General features: G+C 60.7%; 2 non-coding genes across 2 annotated transcripts; both read left to right on the top strand.

The window, feature by feature from the left end:
* Window positions 1–12,017: 12,017 nt before the first annotated feature.
* On the top strand, window positions 12,018–12,136 carry LOC131866563 (5S ribosomal RNA). Its single transcript, XR_009365164.1, has one exon. It is a non-coding gene; the product is annotated as a 5S ribosomal RNA (ribosomal RNA).
* Window positions 12,137–18,407: 6,271 nt separating this feature from the next.
* Window positions 18,408–18,526, top strand: LOC131866562 (5S ribosomal RNA). The gene has a single exon (XR_009365163.1). It is a non-coding gene; the product is annotated as a 5S ribosomal RNA (ribosomal RNA).
* Window positions 18,527–20,000: the final 1,474 nt, after the last annotated feature.

Genomic DNA, 20,000 nt, shown 5'->3' with positions numbered 1-20,000 from the left:
GCATCGGGCGCGCTTGGGGCGACTACCAGTGCCAACCCCTTATCCCGCGACGCGTCCGACAAAGAGAACGTTCCAAGGCGGCAGAGGAGGTTACCAGCCGAAGGATGCAGTAGCAATAACAGGTATAGTTCCGCGGCGGCCGAGAAGACTCACCGCATAGGAATCGGGATGCGAGGCGAGGGATGCGGCGGGAAGGCCCCGACGGCTAAACGGAAGAGGCTGCAGGGCCGCCTCGGAATGGTCCAAGCATCGGACGCGATTGGGACGACTACCAGTGCCAACCCCTTATCCCGCGATGCGTCCGATACACAGATAGTTCCAAGGCGGCCGAGGAGCCTCACCGCATATCAATCGGGGTGCGAGGCGAGGGATGGGGCGGGAAGGCCCCAACGGCTAGACGGAAGAGGCTTCAGGGCCACCTCGGAATGCTCCAAGCATCGGACGCGCTTGGGGCGACTACCAGTGCCAACCCCTTATCCCGCGATGCGTCCGATACACAGATGGTTCCAAGGCGGCCGAGGAGCCTCACCGCATAGCAATCGGGGGTGCGAGGCGAGGGATGGGGCGGGAAGGCCCCAACGGCTAGACGGAAGAGGCTTCAGGGCCGCCTCGGAATGGTCCAAGCATCGGACGCGCTTGGGGCGACTACCAGTGACAACCCCTCATCCCGCGATGCGTCCGATACGAAGATGGTTCCAAGGCGGCCGAGGAGCCTCACCGCATAGCAATCGGGGTGCGAGGTGGGGGATGCGGCGAGATGGCCCCAACGGCTAGACGGAAGAGGCCACAGGGCCGCGTCGGAATAGTCCAAGCATCGGACGCGCTTGGGGCGACTACCAGTGACAACCCCTTATCCCGCGATGCGTCCGATACGAAGATAGTTCCAAGGCGGCCGAGGAGCCTCACCGCATAGCAATCCGGGTGCGAGGTGGGGGATGCGGCGAGATGGCCCCAACGGCTAGACGGAAGAGGCTGCAGGGCCGCCTCGGAATAGTCCAAGCATCGGACGCGCTTGGGGCGACTACCAGTGACAACCCCTTATCCCGCGATGCTTCCGATACGAAGACAGTTCCAAGGCGGCCGAGGAGCCTCACCGCATAGCAATGGGGGTGCGAGGTGAGGGATGCGGCGAGATGGCCCCAACGGCTAGACGGAAGAGGCCACAGGGCCGCCTCGGAATAGTCCAAGCATCGGACGCGCTTGGGGCGACTACCAGTGACAACCCCTTATCCCGCGATGCATCCGATACGAAGATAGTTCCCAGGCGGCCGAGGAGCCTCACCGCATAGCAATCGGGGTGCGAGGCGAGGGATGCGGCGAGATGGCCCCAAAGGGTAGACGGAAGAGGCTGCGGGGCCGCCTCGGAATAGTCCAAGCATCGAACGCGCTTGGGGCGACTACCACTGCCAACCCCTTATCCCGCGATGCGTCCGATACACAGATAGTTCCGAGGCGGCCGAGGAGCTGGGGGATGCGGCGAGATGGCCCCAACGGCTAGACGGAAGAGGCTGCAGGGCCGCCTCGGAATAGTCCAAGCATCGGACGCGCTTGGGGCGACTACCAGTGACAACCCCTTATCCCGCGATGCGTCCGATACACAGATAGTTCCGAGGCGGCCAAGGAGCCTCACCGCATAGCAATCGTGGTGCGAGGTGGGGGATGCAGCGAGATGGCCCCAACGGCTAGACGGAAGAGGCTGCAGGGCCGCCTCGGAATGGTCCAAGCATCGGACGCGCTTGGGGCGACTACCACTGCCAACCCCTTATCCCGCGATGCGTCCGATACACAGATAGTTCCAAGGCGGCCGAGGAGCCTCACCGAATAGCAATCGGGGTGCGAGGCGAGGGATGCGGCGAGAAAGCCCCAACGGCTAGAGGGAAGAGGCTTCAGGTCCGCCTCGGAATGGTCCAAGCATCGGACGCGCTTGGGGCGACTACCAGTGACAACCCCTTATCCCGCGACGCGTCCGATACACAGATAGTTCCAAGGCGGCCGAGGAGCCTCACCGCATAGCAATCGGGGTGCGAGGCGAGGGATGCGGCGAGAAGGACCCAACGGCTAGACGGAAGAGGCTTCAGGGCCGCCTCGGAATGGTCCAAGCATCGGACGCGCTTGGGGCGACTACCAGTGACAACCCCTTATCCCGCGACGCGTCCGATACACAGATAGTTCCAAGGCGGCCGAGGAGCCTCACCGCATAGCAATCGGGGTGCGAGGCGAGGGATGCGGCGAGAAGGACCCAACGGCTAGACGGAAGAGGCTTCAGGTCCGCCTCGGAATGGTCCAAGCATCGGACGCGCTTGGGGCGACTACCAGTGACAACCCCTTATCCCGCGACGCGTCCGATACACAGATAGTTCCAAGGCGGCCGAGGAGCCTCACCGCATAGCAATCGGGGTGCGAGGCGAGGGATGCGGCGAGAAGGACCCAACGGCTAGACGGAAGAGGCTTCAGGGCCGCCTCGGAATGGTCCAAGCATCGGACGCGCTTGGGGCGACTACCAGTGACAACCCCTTATCCCGCGATGCGTCCGATACACAGATAGTTCCAAGGCGGCCGAGGAGCCTCACCGCATAGCAATCGGGGTGCGAGGCGAGGGATGCGGCGAGAAGGACCCAACGGCTAGACGGAAGAGGCTTCAGGGCCGCCTCGGAATGGTCCAAGCATCGGACGCGCTTGGGGCGACTACCAGTGACAACCCCTTATCCCGCGACGCGTCCGATACACAGATAGTTCCAAGGCGGCCGAGGAGCCTCACCGCATAGCAATCGGGGTGCGAGGCGAGGGATGCGGCAAGAAGGACCCAACGGCTAGACGGAAGAGGCTTCAGGGCCGCCTCGGAATGGTCCAAGCATCGGACGCGCTTGGGGCGACTACCAGTGACAACCCCTTATCCCGCGACGCGTCCGATACACAGATAGTTCCAAGGCGGCCGAGGAGCCTCACCGCATAGCAATCGGGGTGCGAGGCGAGGGATGCGGCGAGAAGGACCCAACGGCTAGACGGAAGAGGCTTCAGGTCCGCCTCGGAATGGTCCAAGCATCGGACGCGCTTGGGGCGACTACCAGTGACAACCCCTTATCCCGCGACGCGTCCGATACACAGATAGTTCCAAGGCGGCCGAGGAGCCTCACCGCATAGCAATCGGGGTGCGAGGCGAGGGATGCGGCGAGAAGGACCCAACGGCTAGACGGAAGAGGCTTCAGGGCCGCCTCGGAATGGTCCAAGCATCGGACGCGCTTGGGGCGACTACCAGTGACAACCCCTTATCCCGCGACGCGTCCGATACACAGATAGTTCCAAGGCGGCCGAGGAGCCTCACCGCATAGCAATCGGGGTGCGAGGCGAGGGATGCGGCGAGAAGGACCCAACGGCTAGACGGAAGAGGCTTCAGGGCCGCCTCGGAATGGTCCAAGCATCGGACGCGCTTGGGGCGACTACCAGTGACAACCCCTTATCCCGCGATGCGTCCGATACACAGATAGTTCCAAGGCGGCCGAGGAGCCTCACCGCATAGCAATCGGGGTGCGAGGCGAGGGATGCGGCGAGAAGGACCCAACGGCTAGACGGAAGAGGCTTCAGGGCCGCCTCGGAATGGTCCAAGCATCGGACGCGCTTGGGGCGACTACCAGTGACAACCCCTTATCCCGCGACGCGTCCGATACACAGATAGTTCCAAGGCGGCCGAGGAGCCTCACCGCATAGCAATCGGGGTGCGAGGCGAGGGATGCGGCGAGAAGGACCCAACGGCTAGACGGAAGAGGCTTCAGGGCCGCCTCGGAATGGTCCAAGCATCGGACGCGCTTGGGGCGACTACCAGTGACAACCCCTTATCCCGCGACGCGTCCGATACACAGATAGTTCCAAGGCGGCCGAGGAGCCTCACCGCATAGCAATCGGGGTGCGAGGCGAGGGATGCGGCGAGAAGGACCCAACGGCTAGACGGAAGAGGCTTCAGGGCCGCCTCGGAATGGTCCAAGCATCGGACGCGCTTGGGGCGACTACCAGTGACAACCCCTTATCCCGCGACGCGTCCGATACACAGATAGTTCCAAGGCGGCCGAGGAGCCTCACCGCATAGCAATCGGGGTGCGAGGCGAGGGATGCGGCGAGAAGGACCCAACGGCTAGACGGAAGAGGCTTCAGGGCCGCCTGGGAATGGTCCATGCATCGCACGCGCTTGGGGCGACTACCAGTGACAACCCCTTATCCCGCGACGCGTCCGATACACAGATAGTTCCAAGGCGGCCGAGGAGCCTCACCGCATAGCAATCGGGGTGCGAGGCGAGGGATGCGGCGAGAAGGACCCAACGGCTAGACGGAAGAGGCTTCAGGGCCGCCTCGGAATGGTCCAAGCATCGGACGCGCTTGGGGCGACTACCAGTGACAACCCCTTATCCCGCGACGCGTCCGATACACAGATAGTTCCAAGGCGGCCGAGGAGCCTCACCGCATAGCAATCGGGGTGCGAGTCGAGGGATGCGGCGAGAAGGACCCAACGGCTAGACGGAAGAGGCTTCAGGGCCGCCTCGGAATGGTCCAAGCATCGGACGCGCTTGGGGCGACTACCAGTGACAACCCCTTATCCCGCGATGCGTCTGATACACAGATAGTTCCAAGGCGGCCGAGGAGCCTCACCGCATAGCAATCGGGGTGCGAGGCAAGGGATGCGGCGAGAAGGACCCAACGGCTAGACGGAAGAGGCTTCAGGGCCGCCTCGGAATGGTCCAAGCATCGGACGCGCTTGGGGCGACTACCGTTGCCAACCCCTTATCCCGCGATGCGTCTGATACACAGATAGTTCCGAGGCGGCCGAGGAGCCTCACCGCATAGCAATCGGGTTGCGAGGCAGATTATTGGGAAGGGAACCCCCTGGGATGCGGCTCAAGCAGTGCCCAAAGGGACTGGAATGCGGAATCACATCGAGAGACCCAAATGCTATACGAGGGCTCAAATCGAATTATCGATTTGGCCACGACATGGACGCATCGGAACGACTACCTTTGCCGAACCACTCGCAATTGCATCCATACCGAAACCAATAGACATTTCCGTTAGAGCCCTCGCATAGCATTCGGGAATCTCGCATGCCCCTCTAAATCGACCAATGCTGGCGCTCAACGAAAATCCGAGCGCTACCACCGTTCGAGCGCCAGCATTGGTCGAGTTAGAGGGGCACGGGGGAGAATGCTCCAGTCAACACCTCCCCTATATAAGTTATTTGTCCGATTCTCGCACAACCGTAGTCTGCCTCGTCGAATCAAACAACGGTCCTAGATTCCGACTTCCGTTCCGTAGAGACCCAAAAGCTAGATGGAGGCTCGCAAGAAAGAGAGTCGGCGCATAGCAATCGGGTTTCTCGAACGTTTAGGGACCGAGCTCACTTGCGGATAGGGCAAAATCCGCCAAGCAACCCAAAAGCTAGACGGGGGCTCGAATCGAATCGCCTAGGCGGCCACAACAACGACGTGTTGGATCGACTACCAGTGCCAAACCATTCAGCAAGACTAGTCTGTGTCGAGGCCGGATAGAGATTCTCAGAGAGCGCCCGTATAGCATTTAGGAGACCTGCCGCGTCCCTCACACTCGACAAATGGTGGTGCACGTTTATAAATCCGAGCGATCCCAACCCTTTCAAGCACCAACATCGGTCGAGATAGAGGGGCACGGAGGGGGCTGCGTGAGACAACACAGTCCCCTATATAAGTTATTTGTCCGATTCTCACACATCCGAAGAATGGTCATCAAATCGGACAACAGCCCAAACTTCCGACTTCCGTCCCAGAAAGCCCAAGAGCTATCTAAAACGTTCATGGCCGGAACTCGATCGCGGCTATACCAGTCCGCCAAGCAACCCAAAAGCTAGACTGGAGCTCTAGTCGAATCACCTCTGTGGCCATTGCAAGGACGTGTTGGAGCGACTACCATTGCCGAACCATTCCGCAGGTCGAGTCCATACCAAGGCCGCATAGAGATTCACGATGAGCTCCTGCATAGCAATCAGGAGACTTGCCGTGTCCATCACAATCGATAAATCCTGGTGCAAGATTTTTGCATCCGAGCGCTCCAACCAGTCGAGCACCAGCATCAATCGACATAAACGGGCACGGGGGGAGGATGCTCGAGAACACTACCTCCCCTATATAAGTTATTTGTCCGATTCTCAAGCAGCCGAAGTCTGGTCATCGAATCGGGTCAAAGACCACAACTTCCGACTTTACCCACAATGCAAGTCATCGAATCGAACATCGGCCCCCGAGTCGGACTCCATGCGTATGTCAGGTCATCGGACCCAAATTCCGCCTTCCTGCGCATGGCGGGCCATCAATATCAACTCGGTCATCGGACCCAAACTCCGCCTTTCTGCGCATGGCACGCCTTCAAATCGGTCATCGGACCCAAATTCCGCCTTCCTGTGCATGGCGGGCCATCAACATCAACTCGGTCATCGGACCCAAATTCCGCCTTTCTGCGCATGGCACGCCATCAACTCGGTCATCGGACCCAAATTCCGCCTTCCTGTGCATGGCAGGTCATCGGACACAAATTCAGACCTCGCCAATATGCCTACGTATCGAATCGGTCATCGGACCCAACTTCCGACTTCATCCATACTGTAGGGTCTTTGAGGTTGGCGCGGTGCGCTCAACCCGGGGAGTCGACCCATCGAAGCATACACCTCCCCTATATAAGCTATTTGTCCGATTCCCACACCTGTGTAGTTTGCACCTCTGACCAGGACATCGACCCCAACTTCCGAACTCGACTGCAACGACGGCACCAGCGCCTTGGTGCGCACCTTGCGACGCACAGTCCCAACATTCGCCTTCCTGCACATGGCAGGTCATCGGACCCAAATTCCGACCTCGCGAGTATGCCTACATATCGAATCGGTCATCGGACACAACTTCCGACTTCATCCATACCGTAGGGTCTTTGAGGTTGGCGCGGTGCGCTCAACCCGGGGAGTCGACCCAACGAAGCATACACCTCCCCTATATAAGCTATTTGTCCGATTCCCACACCTGTGTAGTTTGCACCTCCGATCAGGACATCGACCCCAACTTCCGAACTCGCCTGCAACGACCGAACCAGCGCCTTGGTGCGCACCTTGCAACGCACAGTGCCAACATTCGCCTTCCTGCACATGGCAGGTCATCGGACCCAAATTCCGACCTCGCGAGTATGCCTACATATCGAATCGGTCATCGGACCCAACTTCCGACTTCATCCATACCGTAGGGTCTTTGAGGTTGGCGCGGTGCGCTCAACCCGGGGAGTCGACCCAACGAAGCATACACCTCCCCTATATAAGCTATTTGTCCGATTCCCACACCTGTGTAGCTTGCACCTCCGATCAGGACATCGACCCCAACTTCCGAACTCGACTAAAAAGACCGCACCAGCACCTTGGTGTGCACCTTGCAACGCACAGTGCCAACATTCGCCTTCCTGCACATGGCAGGTCATCGGACCCAAATTCCGACCTCATGAGCATACCTACTAATCGAATCGGTCATCGGACCCAACTTCCGACTTCATCCATACCGTAGGGTCTTTGAGGTTGGCGCGGTGCGCTCAACCTGGGGAGTCGACCCATCGAAGCATACACCTCCCCTATATAAGCTATTTGTCCGATTCCGACACCTGTGTAGTTTGCACCTCCGCTCAGGACATCGACCCCAACTTCCGAACTCGCCTGCAACGACCGAACCAGCGCCTTGGTGCGCACCAAAAGTGCGCACTTTTGGAGGGCACTTTTGTGCGCTCCAAAGGTGCGCACTTTTGGAGGGCACTTTTGTGCGCTCCAAAGGTGCGCACTTTTGGAGGGCACTTTTTGGAGGGCACTTTTGTGCGCTCCAAAGGTGCGCACTTTTGGAGGGCACTTTTTGGAGGGCACTTTTCTGCGCTCCAAAGGTGCGCACTTTTGGAGGGCACTTTTTGGAGGGCACTTTTCTGCGCTCCAAAGGTGCGCACTTTTGGAGGGCACTTTTTGGAGGGCACTTTTCTGCGCTCCAAAGGTGCGCACTTTTGGAGGGCACTTTTGTGCACTCCAAAGGTGCACACTTTTGGAGGGCACTTTTTGGAGGGCACTTTTCTGCACTCCAAAGGTGCGCACTTTTGGAGGGCACTTTTTGGAGGGCACTTTTGTGCGCTCCAAAGGTGCGCACTTTTGGAGGGCACTTTTTGGAGGGCACTTTTGTGCGCTCCAAAGGTGCGCACTTTTGGAGGGCACTTTTGTGCACTCCAAAGGTGCGCACTTTTGGAGGGCACTTTTCCTGCGCTCCAAAGGTGCACACCTAGGTGAGCACCTTCGACCACACCTTGTAGCACACCAAACTCTGACTTTCGACTTCATCCGCAATGCAGGGTCTTTGAGGTTGGCGCAATGCGCACAACCAGGGGAGTCGACCCATCAAACCCAACACCTCCCCTATATAAGCTATTTGTCTGATTCTCATACATGCGTAGCCTGCAGGAGCAATTAGGACATCGACCCCAACTTTCGGCTTCTAAACGAAAACAAGGTCTTTGAGGTTGGTGTAATGCGAACAACTAGGGGAGTCAACCCATCAAACCCAACACCTCCCCTATATAAGCTATTTGTCTGATTCTCATACATGTGTAGTCTACAGGAGCAATTAGGACATCGACCCCAACTTTTGACTTCTTAACGAAAACAAGGTCTTTGAGGTTGACGTAATGCGCACAACCAGGGGAGTCGACCCATCAAACCCAACACCTCCCCTATATAAGCTATTTGTCCGATTCTCATACATGTGTAGCCTACAGGAGCCATTAGGACATTGACCCCAACTTTTGACTTCTTAACGAAAACAAGGTCTTTGAGGTTGGCGTAATGCGCACAACCAAGGGAGTTGACCCATCAAACCCAACACCTCCCCTATATAAGCTATTTGTCTGATTCTCATACATGTGTAGCCTGCAACAACGATTAGGACATCCACCCCAACTTCTGAATTCGTCTGCGTTGACCGCACCAAAGGTGCACGCCTTGGTGCTCACCAAAATCCGACTTCCGACTTCTTCTGCTATGCGGGGTCTTTGAGGTTGGCGCAGTGCGCACAACCAGGGGAGTCAACCCACCGAATGCAACACCTCCCCTATATAAGCTATTTGTCTGATTCTCATACATGCGTAGACTGCAGCAATGATTAGGACATCCACCCCAACTTTTGACTTCTTAAACAAGACAGGGTCTTTGAAGTTGGTGCAGTGCACACAACCAGGGGAGTCGACCCATCAAACGCAACACCTCCCCTATATAAAGCTATTTGTCCGATTCTCATACGTGTAGTCTGCAGCAGCGATTAGGACATCGACCCCAACTTCCGAATTCGTTTGCATTGACCGCACCAAAGGTGCACGCCTTGGTGTGCACCTTGGAGTGCACTTTGGTGCTCACCTCGGTGCACACTTTGGTGTGCACCTCGGTGTGCACCAAAGGTGCGCACCTTGGAGCGCACCAAAGGTGTACACTTTGGAGCGCACCACATAGGGTCTTTGAGAGGTTGGCGCAGTGCGCACACCAAGGTGGGTGTTGAGGTGCGTGCCGAGGTGGGTGGGTGCTAGGGTGCGCTCCATGGTGGGTGCCAGGGTGGGTGCGTGCTAGGGTGGATTCCAAAGAGGGTCATAGGGTGGGTGCCAAGGTGGGTTGGTGATATAGTGGGTTCAAAGGTGGGTACTAGGGTGGGTTCCAAGGTGGGTCACAAGTTGGGTGCCAGGATGCGTGGGTGTTAGGTTGGGTGCCAAGGTGGGCTCCTGCGTGGGTGGGTGCTAGGGTGGGTTTCAAGGTGGACGCGAGGGCGGGTGCCAAGGTGGGTAACAAGTTGGGTGTTAGGATGGGTGAGTGCTAGAGTGGGTGCCAAGGTGGGTGGGTGCTAAGGTGGATGCCAAGGTGGTTCACAGGGTGGGTGGGTTCTAGGGTGAGTTCCAAGGTGGGTCACAGGTTTAGTGCTAGGGTGCGTGTCAAGGCGGGTGTCGAGGTGCCTGGGTGCTAGGGTGTGGATGCCAATGTGGGTCATAGGGTGGGTACTAGGGTGGGCTGCAATGTGGGTGCCAAGGTGGGTAACATGCTCGGTTGGTTCTAAATTGGGTGTCAGGGTGGGTGTGCACCCACCTTGCCCGAGGTGGGTGCCAAGGTGCCAGTGTGGGTGGGTGCTAAGGTGGATGCCAAGGTGGGTGAGAAGGTGGGTGATAGGTTGAGTGGTAGGATGGGTGGGTGCCAAGATGGGTCACAGGGTGGGTGCAAGGGTGGGTAGGTGCTAGGGTTGGTGTCAGGGTGGGTGGGTGCTAGGTTGGGTTCCAAGGTGGGTGCGAGGGTGAGTGTCAAGGTGGGTCACAGGTTAGGTGCTAGGATGGGTGAGTGCTAGGGTGCAAAGGTGCCAGGGTGGGTGCTAGGATGGGTCGATGCTAGGGTGAGTGGCAAGGTGGGTCCACAAGTGTCAAGGTGGGTGCCGAGGTGGGTGCCAACTTGGGTTCCAAGGTGGGTGCCAAGTGGGCGACTGCTATGGTGGATGCCAAGGTGGGTCACGGGGTGGGTGCCAAGTTGCTAGGTTGTGTTCCAAGGTGGGTGCCAACGTGGCTGCTAGGGTGCGTGGGTTAAAGGGTGTGTCACAACGTGGGTGCCAGGATGGGTGCGCACCCACACTGGCCAAGACGGGTGCAAGGTTGGGTTCCAAGCCCGGTCACAGGCTGGGTGCTAGGATGGGTGGGTGCCAAGGTGGGCACCAGGGTGGGTGCACCCACCCTGGCCAAGGTGGGTCACGGGGTGGGTCCTAGGGTGGGTAACAGGGTGGGTACTAAGGTGCGTGCCAAGGTGGGTCATGGGGTGGGTGCCAAGGTGGGCACCAGGGTGGGTGTGCACCAACCCTAGCCAGGGTAGGTCACGGGGTGGTTGTCGGGGTGGGCGTCAAGGAGCCAAGGTGGGTGGCAAGTAGCCAAGTTGCGTGCCAAGGTGGGTGTCGGGGTGGGTGCCAAGGATCCAAGGTGGGTGCCAAGGAACCAAGGTGGGTGTCTGGGTGGGTGCCGAGGTGGGAGCCAGGGTGGGTCCCAAGGTGAGTGCAAAGGTGGGTGCCAGGGTCAAGGTGAGTGCCAATGTGGGTTCCAAGGTGCCAGGGTCAGGGTGAGTGCCAATGTGGGTTCAAAGGTGCTAAGTTGGGTGCGAGGTTGGGTGCGAGGGTGGGTGGGTGCCAAGGTGTGCTAGGTGGAAGCCCGGGTGGGTCGGCATCCCATGGGTGTCGAGTTGGGTGCCTGATGGGTGCTTCTTGTCAAGTTTTAGTCGTCGGGACTCATTTCGAGCCTTAGAGGTCGTTTCTTGTCCGGTTGCCCTGTCTTCGACCTGGGAACCCAATTTTGGTCCTCGGGTCCCATTTTTTTTTGTCTCGCATCCCACTTTTGGCCTGTGGCCTTTTCGGGGTCGATTCTCGTTTTGGGCATCAGAGCATGTTTCTTCTCCTAAAACCCAATATTTGTTTATTAAGTCTCGGAACACATTTTTGTTCTCGTGGACCCATCATGGGTCTTGGAACGCATTTGTGGTCCTTGGGTCCCATTTTGCATCCCGAAACTTGTGTTTTGGTGCTTGATCCCTATTTTGGGTGCCCACCTTGCACCAAGTGCGCACCCGGGGCAAACCGAGCGCCTTGGTGCACCGGGGCAAGATCGAGCGTGCACCCGAGGCGCCCCGAACATGCACCAAGGTGCACTCGGCCCACATGTGAGCGCAGGTCGTTGCGCCCGAGGTGGTGTGTGGGCACCGCGTTGCAGACGGGACACTGCACGCACACGACGCCCCGTCCAGGTGCACGCACGTAGGCCGGGCCGGGTGCACACCCGACGCCCTAGCAAGGTGCGCGCACCCGGGCAGGGCTCACACTTGGCGAACGGGGCGCACTTCGCGAGGGAGGGTGTGCACCTCGACGGGGGTGGGTGGCCGGGGTGGATTCGCACGTGGGTCGCGGTTTGCTAAGTACACACTGCGACAAGCTCATAACGGGTGCGATCATACCAGCGTTAGTGCACCGGATCCCATCAGAACTCCGCAGTTAAGCGCGCTTGGGCCGGAGTAGTACTGGGATGGGTGACCTCCCGGGAAGTCCCGGTGTTGCACCCTTTCTTAGTTTTTCGCCGGGCGTCGCAATGCTATTTGAATAAACCTTTTGCCCGTTTGCGTTCTCGTCGGGGCCGGGCCGGGCCGGGGTGCGCTGCCCGCACTACCGCGCGCGCGGGGGGCGACACCGAGCGCGCACCCGAGGCGCCCCGAGCACACAGGCCACGGTGCAACCCGGGCGTTGTGCGCGCACCCCGGTGCGCCCGAGGTGCTGCGCGCGCACCCAGGTGAAATCGGTGTGCACCTCGGCCAGTGCGCGCTCGGTCGAGTCGCGCACGTTGGCCAAGGTGCACGGTGATGTTTCTTACTCTAAGGTTCCGCACCAGACGCCCGGGACAGGTGAGCGAAGCTGGGCGGGGCCGGGTGCGCGGCCGGGGCAGGTGCACGCAGCTGGAGAGAGCTTTGGAGCACACCAGAGGTGCGCACCTTGGAGCACACTTCGGAGCGCACCAATGATGCGCTCCATTCAAAAGTTTCCTGAAAAGGCAAAAAAAGTTGAGATTATAGAATTTCCCACTTGAGAGATTGTAAAAAAAAAAAATTTAAAATGAAGGAAACGCGGGTGCCAAGGTGTGCGCGCCCGGGTGCGCAGCCCAGCCAAGGTGTGCGCACCAAGGCGCCCACCCTGGCGAAGGTGCACGCAAGGTGCGCACCCGAGGCAAACCGGACAATTAACCCAACTTTCGACTTCGCGCGCACCTGCGCACCTTGGAGCGCACTTCGGAGCGCTCCTTGGTGCGCACCAATCTTGGGCACCTCGGAGTGCACCATGGCGCCCACCAAGGTGCGCACCCGGGGCAAACCGAGCTCCGACTTCGTGCGCACCTTGGAGCGCACGAAAGGTGCGCACCATGGCGCCCACCAAGGTGCGCAGCCCAGCCAAGGCGTGCGCATCAAGGTGCGCACCCTGGCGAAGGTGCGCACCCGGGGCAAACCGAGCTCCGACTTCGTGCGCACCTTGGAGCGCACAAAGGGTGCGCAACCCAGCCAAGGTGTGCGCACCCCGGGCAAACCGAGCTCCGAATCGTGCGCACCTTGGAGCACACTTCGGAGCCCTCCTTGGTGCGCACCGATGTTGCGCACCTCGGAGCGCACCCGGGGAAAACAATGCAATTAACCCGACTTTCGACTTCGTGGGCACCTCGGAGCGCTCTCGGGTTCGCACCTCGGAGCACACCGAGGTGCGCACCTTTGATGCGCTGCCTTCACCAATTTCCAGAAAAGGCAAGAAAACATTGAGAAGGTGTGCGCACCGAGGTGCCCACCCTGGCGAAGGTGCACGCGAGGTGCGCACCCGGGGCAAACCGGGCTCCGACTTCGTGCACGCCATGCTGCGCACCTTGGAGGGCCATGGTGCGCACCTTGGAGCACACTTCGGAGCGCTCAATGGTGCCCAACCCAGCCAAGGTGCCCACCGCGGCGAAGGTGCACGCGAGGTGCGCACCCGGGGCAAACCGGGCTCCGACTTCGTGCACGCCGCACCTTGGAGCACACTTCGGAGCGCTCCTTGGTGCGCACCAGGGCGCGCAACCCAGCCGAGGTGCCCACCCCGGCGAAGGTGCACGCGGGGTGCGCACCCGGGGCAAACCGGGCTCCGACTTCGTGCACGCCATGGTGCCCACCGCGGCGAAGGTGCACGCGAGGTGCGCACCCGGGGCAAACCGGGCTCCGACTTCGTGCACGCCGCACCTTGGAGCACACTTCGGAGCGCTCCTTGGTGCGCACCAGGGCGCGCAACCCAGCCGAGGTGCCCACCCCGGCGAAGGTGCACGCGAGGTGCGCACCCGGGGCAAACCGGGCTCCGACTTCGTGCACGCCATGGTGCCCACCGCGGCGAAGGTGCACGCGAGGTGCGCACCCGGGGCAAACCGGGCTCCGACTTCGTGCACGCCGCACCTTGGAGCACACTTCGGAGCGCTCCTTGGTGCGCACCATGGTGCCCACCAGGGCGCGCAACCCCGCCGAAGGTGCACGCGAGGTGCGCACCCGGGGCAAACCGGGCTCCGACTTCGTGCACGCCGCACCTTGGAGCACACTTCGGAGCGCTCCTTGGTGCGCACCAGGGCGCGCAACCCCGCCGAAGGTGCACGCGAGGTGCGCACCCGGGGCAAACCGGGCTCCGACTTCGTGCACGCCATGGTGCGCACCAGGGTGCCCACCGCGGCGAAGGTGCGCACCCGGGGCAAACCGGGCTCCGACTTCGTGCACGCCGCACCTTGGAGCACACTTCGGAGCGCTCCTTGGTGCGCACCAGGGCGCGCAACCCAGCCGAGGTGCCCACCCCGGCGAAGGTGCACGCGAGGTGCGCACCCGGGGCAAACCGGGCTCCGACTTCGTGCACGCCATGGTGCCCACCGCGGCGAAGGTGCGCACCCGGGGCAAACCGGGCTAGGACTTCGTGCACGCCGCACCTTGGAGCACACTTCGGAGCGCTCCTTGGTGCGCACCATGGTGCCCACCAGGCCGCGCAACCCAGCCAAGGTGTGCGCACCAAGGTGCACGCGAGGTGCGCACCCGGGGCAAACCGGGGTCCGGCTTCGTGCACGCCGCACCTTGGAGCACACATCGGGGCGCTCCCGGGTTCGCACCGGCGTTGCGCACCGTGGTGGGCACCTCGGAGCGCACCGTGGTGGGCACCTCGGAGCACACCAAGGTGGGCAGCGAGGTGCGCACCTTTGATGCGATGCCTTCACTAATTTCCATAAAAGGCAAAAAAAAACGAGATTTTAAAATTTCCGTTTTGAAAGATAGTGAGAAAAAGGGAATGCTGGTGCCATCTTGAGCCCGCCCTGGTGCGCAGCCCAGCCAAGGTGTGCGCACCAAGGTGCCCACCCTGGCGAAGGTGCGCGCCCGGGCAATTAACCCAACTTCCAACTTCGCGCGCGCCAGGGTGGGAGCGCACCCAACAACCGGGCCTGGGAAGAGCCAATGCGAGAAACCCCACCAAACGCTCTGACAAAAAAAGAGGGGGCGCTCCAGTAACCCCGCTTCGGAGCGCACCCTGGGCAAACCCAGCCAGGGTGCCCACCCCGGCCAAGGTGCAGGCGAGGTGCGCACCCGGGGCAAACCGGGCTCCGACAACGTGCACGCCGCACCTTGGAGCACACTTCGTAGCGCTCCCGGGTGCGCACCTCAGAGCACACCAAGGTGGGCAGCGAGGTGCGCACCTTTGATGCGCTGCCTTCACTAATTTCCAGAAAAGGCAAAAAAAAGAGGAGATTTTAAAATTTCCGTTTTGAAAGATAGTGAAAAAAACGGAACGCGGGTGCCATCTTGAGCCCGCCCTGGTGCACAGCCCAGGTAAGGTGCCCACCCTGGCAAAGGTGCGCACCCGGGCAATTAACCCTACTTCCGACTTCGTGCGCGCCAGGGTGGCAACCGGGCCTGGGAAGAGCCAATGCGAGAAACCCCACCAAACGCTCCGACAAAAAAAGAGGCGGCGCTCCAATAACCCCGCTTCGGAGCGCAGCCGGGGCAAACCCAGCCAAGGTGCCCACCCCGACGAAGGTGCACGCGAGGTGCGCACCCGGGGCAAACCGGGCTCCGACAACGTGCACGCAGCACCTTGGAGCACACTTCGAAGCACTCCCGGGTGCCCACCGGCGTTGCGCACCGTGGTGGGCAGCGAGGTGCGCACCTTTGATGCGCTGCCTTCACTAATTTCCAGAAAAGGCAAAAAAAAATGAGATTTTAAAATTTCCGTTTTGAAAGATAGTGAAAAAAACGGAACGCGGGTGCCATCTTGAGCCCGCCCTGGTGCGCAGCCCAGGCAAGGCATGCGCACCAAGGTGCCCACCCGCGGTGCACGCCCGGGGCAAACCGGGCTCCGACTTCGTGCAGGCCGCACCTTGGAGCACACTTCGGAGCGCTCCTTGGTGCGCACCATGGTGCCCACCAGGGCGCACCCGGGGCAAACCGGGCTCCGACTTCGTGCACGCCGCACCTTGGAGCACACATCGGAGCGCTCCCAGGTTCGCACCAGCGTTGCGCACCTTTGATGCGCTGCCTTCACTAATTTCCAGAAAAGGCAAAAAAAAACGATATTTTAAAATTTCCGTTCTGAAAGATAGTGAAAAAAACGGAACGCGGGTGCCATCTTGAGCCCGCCCTGGTGCGCAGCCCAGGCAAGGCATGCGCACCAAGGTGCCCACCCGCGGTGCACGCCCGGGGCAAACCGGGCTCCGACTTCGTGCAGGCCGCACCTTGGAGCACACTTCGGAGCGCTCCTTGGTGCGCACCATGGTGCCCACCAGGGCGCACCCGGGGCAAACCGGGCTCCGACTTCGTGCACGCCGCACCTTGGAGCACACATCGGAGCGCTCCCAGGTTCGCACCAGCGTTGCGCACCTTTGATGCGCTGCCTTCACTAATTTCCAGAAAAGGCAAAAAAAAACGATATTTTAAAATTTCCGTTCTGAAAGATAGTGAAAAAAACGGAACGCGGGTGCCATCTTGAGCCCTTCCTGGTGCGCAGCCCAGGCAAGTTGTGCGCACCAAGGTGCCCACCCTGGCGGAGGTGCGCGCCCGGGGCAAACCGGGCTCCGACTTCGTGCACTGCATGGTGCCCACCAAGGCGCGCAACCCAGCCAAGGTGCCCACCGCAGCGAAGGTGCACGCGAGGTGCGCACCCGAGGTGCACACCCGGGGCAAACCGAGCTCCGACTTCGTGCACGCCGCACCTTGGAGCACACTTCAGAGCGCTCCTTGGTGCGCACCAGGGCGCGCAACCCAGCCAAGGTGCTCACCCCGGCGAAGGTGCACGCGAGGTGCGCACCCGGGGCAAGCCGGGCTCGGACTTCGTGCACGCCGCACCTTGGAGCACACATCGGAGCGCTCCCGGGTTCGCACCAGCATTGCGCACCTTTGATGCGCTGCCTTCACTAATTTCCAGAAAAGGCAAAAAAAAAAAAAATACGAGATTTTAAAATTTCCGTTTTGAAAGATAGTGAAAAAAACGGAACGCGGGTGCCATCTTGAGCCCGCCCTGGTGTGCAGCCCAGGCAAGTTGTGCGCACCAAGGCACCCACCCTGGCCAAGGTGGGTCACGGGGTGGGTCCTAGGGTGGGTAACGGGGTGGGTACTAAGGTGCGTGCCAAGGTGGGTCATGGGGTGGGTGCCAAGGTGGGCACCAGGGTGGGTGTGCACCAACCCTAGCCAGGGTAGGTCACGGGGTGGTTGTCGGGGTGGGCGTCAAGGAGCCAAGGTGGGTGGCAAGTAGCCAAGTTGCGTGCCAAGGTGGGTGTCGGGGTGGGTGCCAAGGATCCAAGGTGGGTGCCAAGGAACCAAGGTGGGTGTCTGGGTGGGTGCCGAGGTGGGAGCCAGGGTGGGTCCCAAGGTGAGTGCAAAGGTGGGTGCCAGGGTCAAGGTGAGTGCCAATGTGGGTTCCAAGGTGCCAGGGTCAGGGTGAGTGCCAATGTGGGTTCAAAGGTGCTAAGTTGGGTGCGAGGTTGGGTGCGAGGGTGGGTGGGTGCCAAGGTGTGCTAGGTGGAAGCCCGGGTGGGTCGGCATCCCATGGGTGTCGAGTTGGGTGCCTGATGGGTGCTTCTTGTCAAGTTTTAGTCGTCGGGACTCATTTCGAGCCTTAGAGGTCGTTTCTTGTCCGGTTGCCCTGTCTTCGACCTGGGAACCCAATTTTGGTCCTCGGGTCCCATTTTTTTTTGTCTCGCATCCCACTTTTGGCCTGTGGCCTTTTCGGGGTCGATTCTCGTTTTGGGCATCAGAGCATGTTTCTTCTCCTAAAACCCAATATTTGTTTATTAAGTCTCGGAACACATTTTTGTTCTCGTGGACCCATCATGGGTCTTGGAACGCATTTGTGGTCCTTGGGTCCCATTTTGCATCCCGAAACTTGTGTTTTGGTGCTTGATCCCTATTTTGGGTGCCCACCTTGCACCAAGTGCGCACCCGGGGCAAACCGAGCGCCTTGGTGCACCGGGGCAAGATCGAGCGTGCACCCGAGGCGCCCCGAACATGCACCAAGGTGCACTCGGCCCACATGTGAGCGCAGGTCGTTGCGCCCGAGGTGGTGTGTGGGCACCGCGTTGCAGACGGGACACTGCACGCACACGACGCCCCGTCCAGGTGCACGCACGTAGGCCGGGCCGGGTGCACACCCGACGCCCTAGCAAGGTGCGCGCACCCGGGCAGGGCTCACACTTGGCGAACGGGGCGCACTTCGCGAGGGAGGGTGTGCACCTCGACGGGGGTGGGTGGCCGGGGTGGATTCGCACGTGGGTCGCGGTTTGCTAAGTACACACTGCGACAAGCTCATAACGGGTGCGATCATACCAGCGTTAGTGCACCGGATCCCATCAGAACTCCGCAGTTAAGCGCGCTTGGGCCGGAGTAGTACTGGGATGGGTGACCTCCCGGGAAGTCCCGGTGTTGCACCCTTTTTTAGTTTTTCGCCGGGCGTCGCAATGCTATTTGAATAAACCTTTTGCCCGTTTGCGTTCTCGTCGGGGCCGGGCCGGGCCGGGGTGCGCTGCCCGCACTACCGCGCGCGCGGGGGCGACACCGAGCGCGCACCCGAGGCGCCCCGAGCACACAGGCCACGGTGCAACCCGGGCGTTGTGCGCGCACCCCGGTGCGCCCGAGGTGCTGCGCGCGCACCCAGGTGAAATCGGTGTGCACCTCGGCCAGTGCGCGCTCGGTCGAGTCGCGCACGTTGGCCAAGGTGCACGGTGATGTTTCTTACTCTAAGGTTCCGCACCAGACGCCCGGGACAGGTGAGCGAAGCTGGGCGGGGCCGGGTGCGCGGCCGGGGCAGGTGCACGCAGCTAGAGAGAGCTTTGGAGCACACCAGAGGTGCGCACCTTGGAGCACACTTCGGAGCGCACCAATGATGCGCTCCATTCAAAAGTTTCCTGAAAAGGCAAAAAAAGTTGAGATTATAGAATTTCCCACTTGAGAGATTGTAAAAAAAAAAAATTTAAAATGAAGGAAACGCGGGTGCCAAGGTGTGCGCGCCCGGGTGCGCAGCCCAGCCAAGGTGTGCGCGCCCGGGTGCGCAGCCCAGCCAAGGTGTGCGCACCAAGGCGCCCACCCTGGCGAAGGTGCACGCAAGGTGCGCACCCGAGGCAAACCGGACAATTAACCCAACTTTCGACTTCGCGCGCACCTGCGCACCTTGGAGCGCACTTCGGAGCGCTCCTTGGTGCGCACCAATCTTGGGCACCTCGGAGTGCACCATGGCGCCCACCAAGGTGCGCACCCGGGGCAAACCGAGCTCCGACTTCGTGCGCACCTTGGAGCGCACGAAAGGTGCGCACCATGGCGCCCACCAAGGTGCGCAGCCCAGCCAAGGCGTGTGCATCAAGGTGCGCACCTTGGCGAAGGTGCGCACCCGGGGCAAACCGAGCTCCGACTTCGTGCGCACCTTGGAGCGCACAAAGGGTGCGCAACCCAGCCAAGGTGTGCGCACCCCGGGCAAACCGAGCTCCGAATCGTGCGCACCTTGGAGCACACTTCGGAGCCCTCCTTGGTGCGCACCGATGTTGCGCACCTCGGAGCGCACCCGGGGAAAACAATGCAATTAACCCGACTTTCGACTTCGTGGGCACCTCGGAGCGCTCTCGGGTTCGCACCTCGGAGCACACCGAGGTGCGCACCTTTGATGCGCTGCCTTCACCAATTTCCAGAAAAGGCAAGAAAACATTGAGAAGGTGTGCGCACCGAGGTGCCCACCCTGGCGAAGGTGCACGCGAGGTGCGCACCCGGGGCAAACCGGGCTCCGACTTCGTGCACGCCATGCTGCGCACCTTGGAGGGCCATGGTGCGCACCTTGGAGCACACTTCGGAGCGCTCAATGGTGCCCAACCCAGCCAAGGTGCCCACCGCGGCGAAGGTGCACGCGAGGTGCGCACCC

This window comes from Cryptomeria japonica, unplaced genomic scaffold (assembly GCF_030272615.1).
Source record: "Cryptomeria japonica unplaced genomic scaffold, Sugi_1.0 HiC_scaffold_150, whole genome shotgun sequence".
NCBI lineage: Eukaryota > Viridiplantae > Streptophyta > Pinopsida > Cupressales > Cupressaceae > Cryptomeria > Cryptomeria japonica.
Note: the sequence above shows the minus strand (reverse complement) of the source record. Positions and strands in the feature narration are given on the sequence as shown.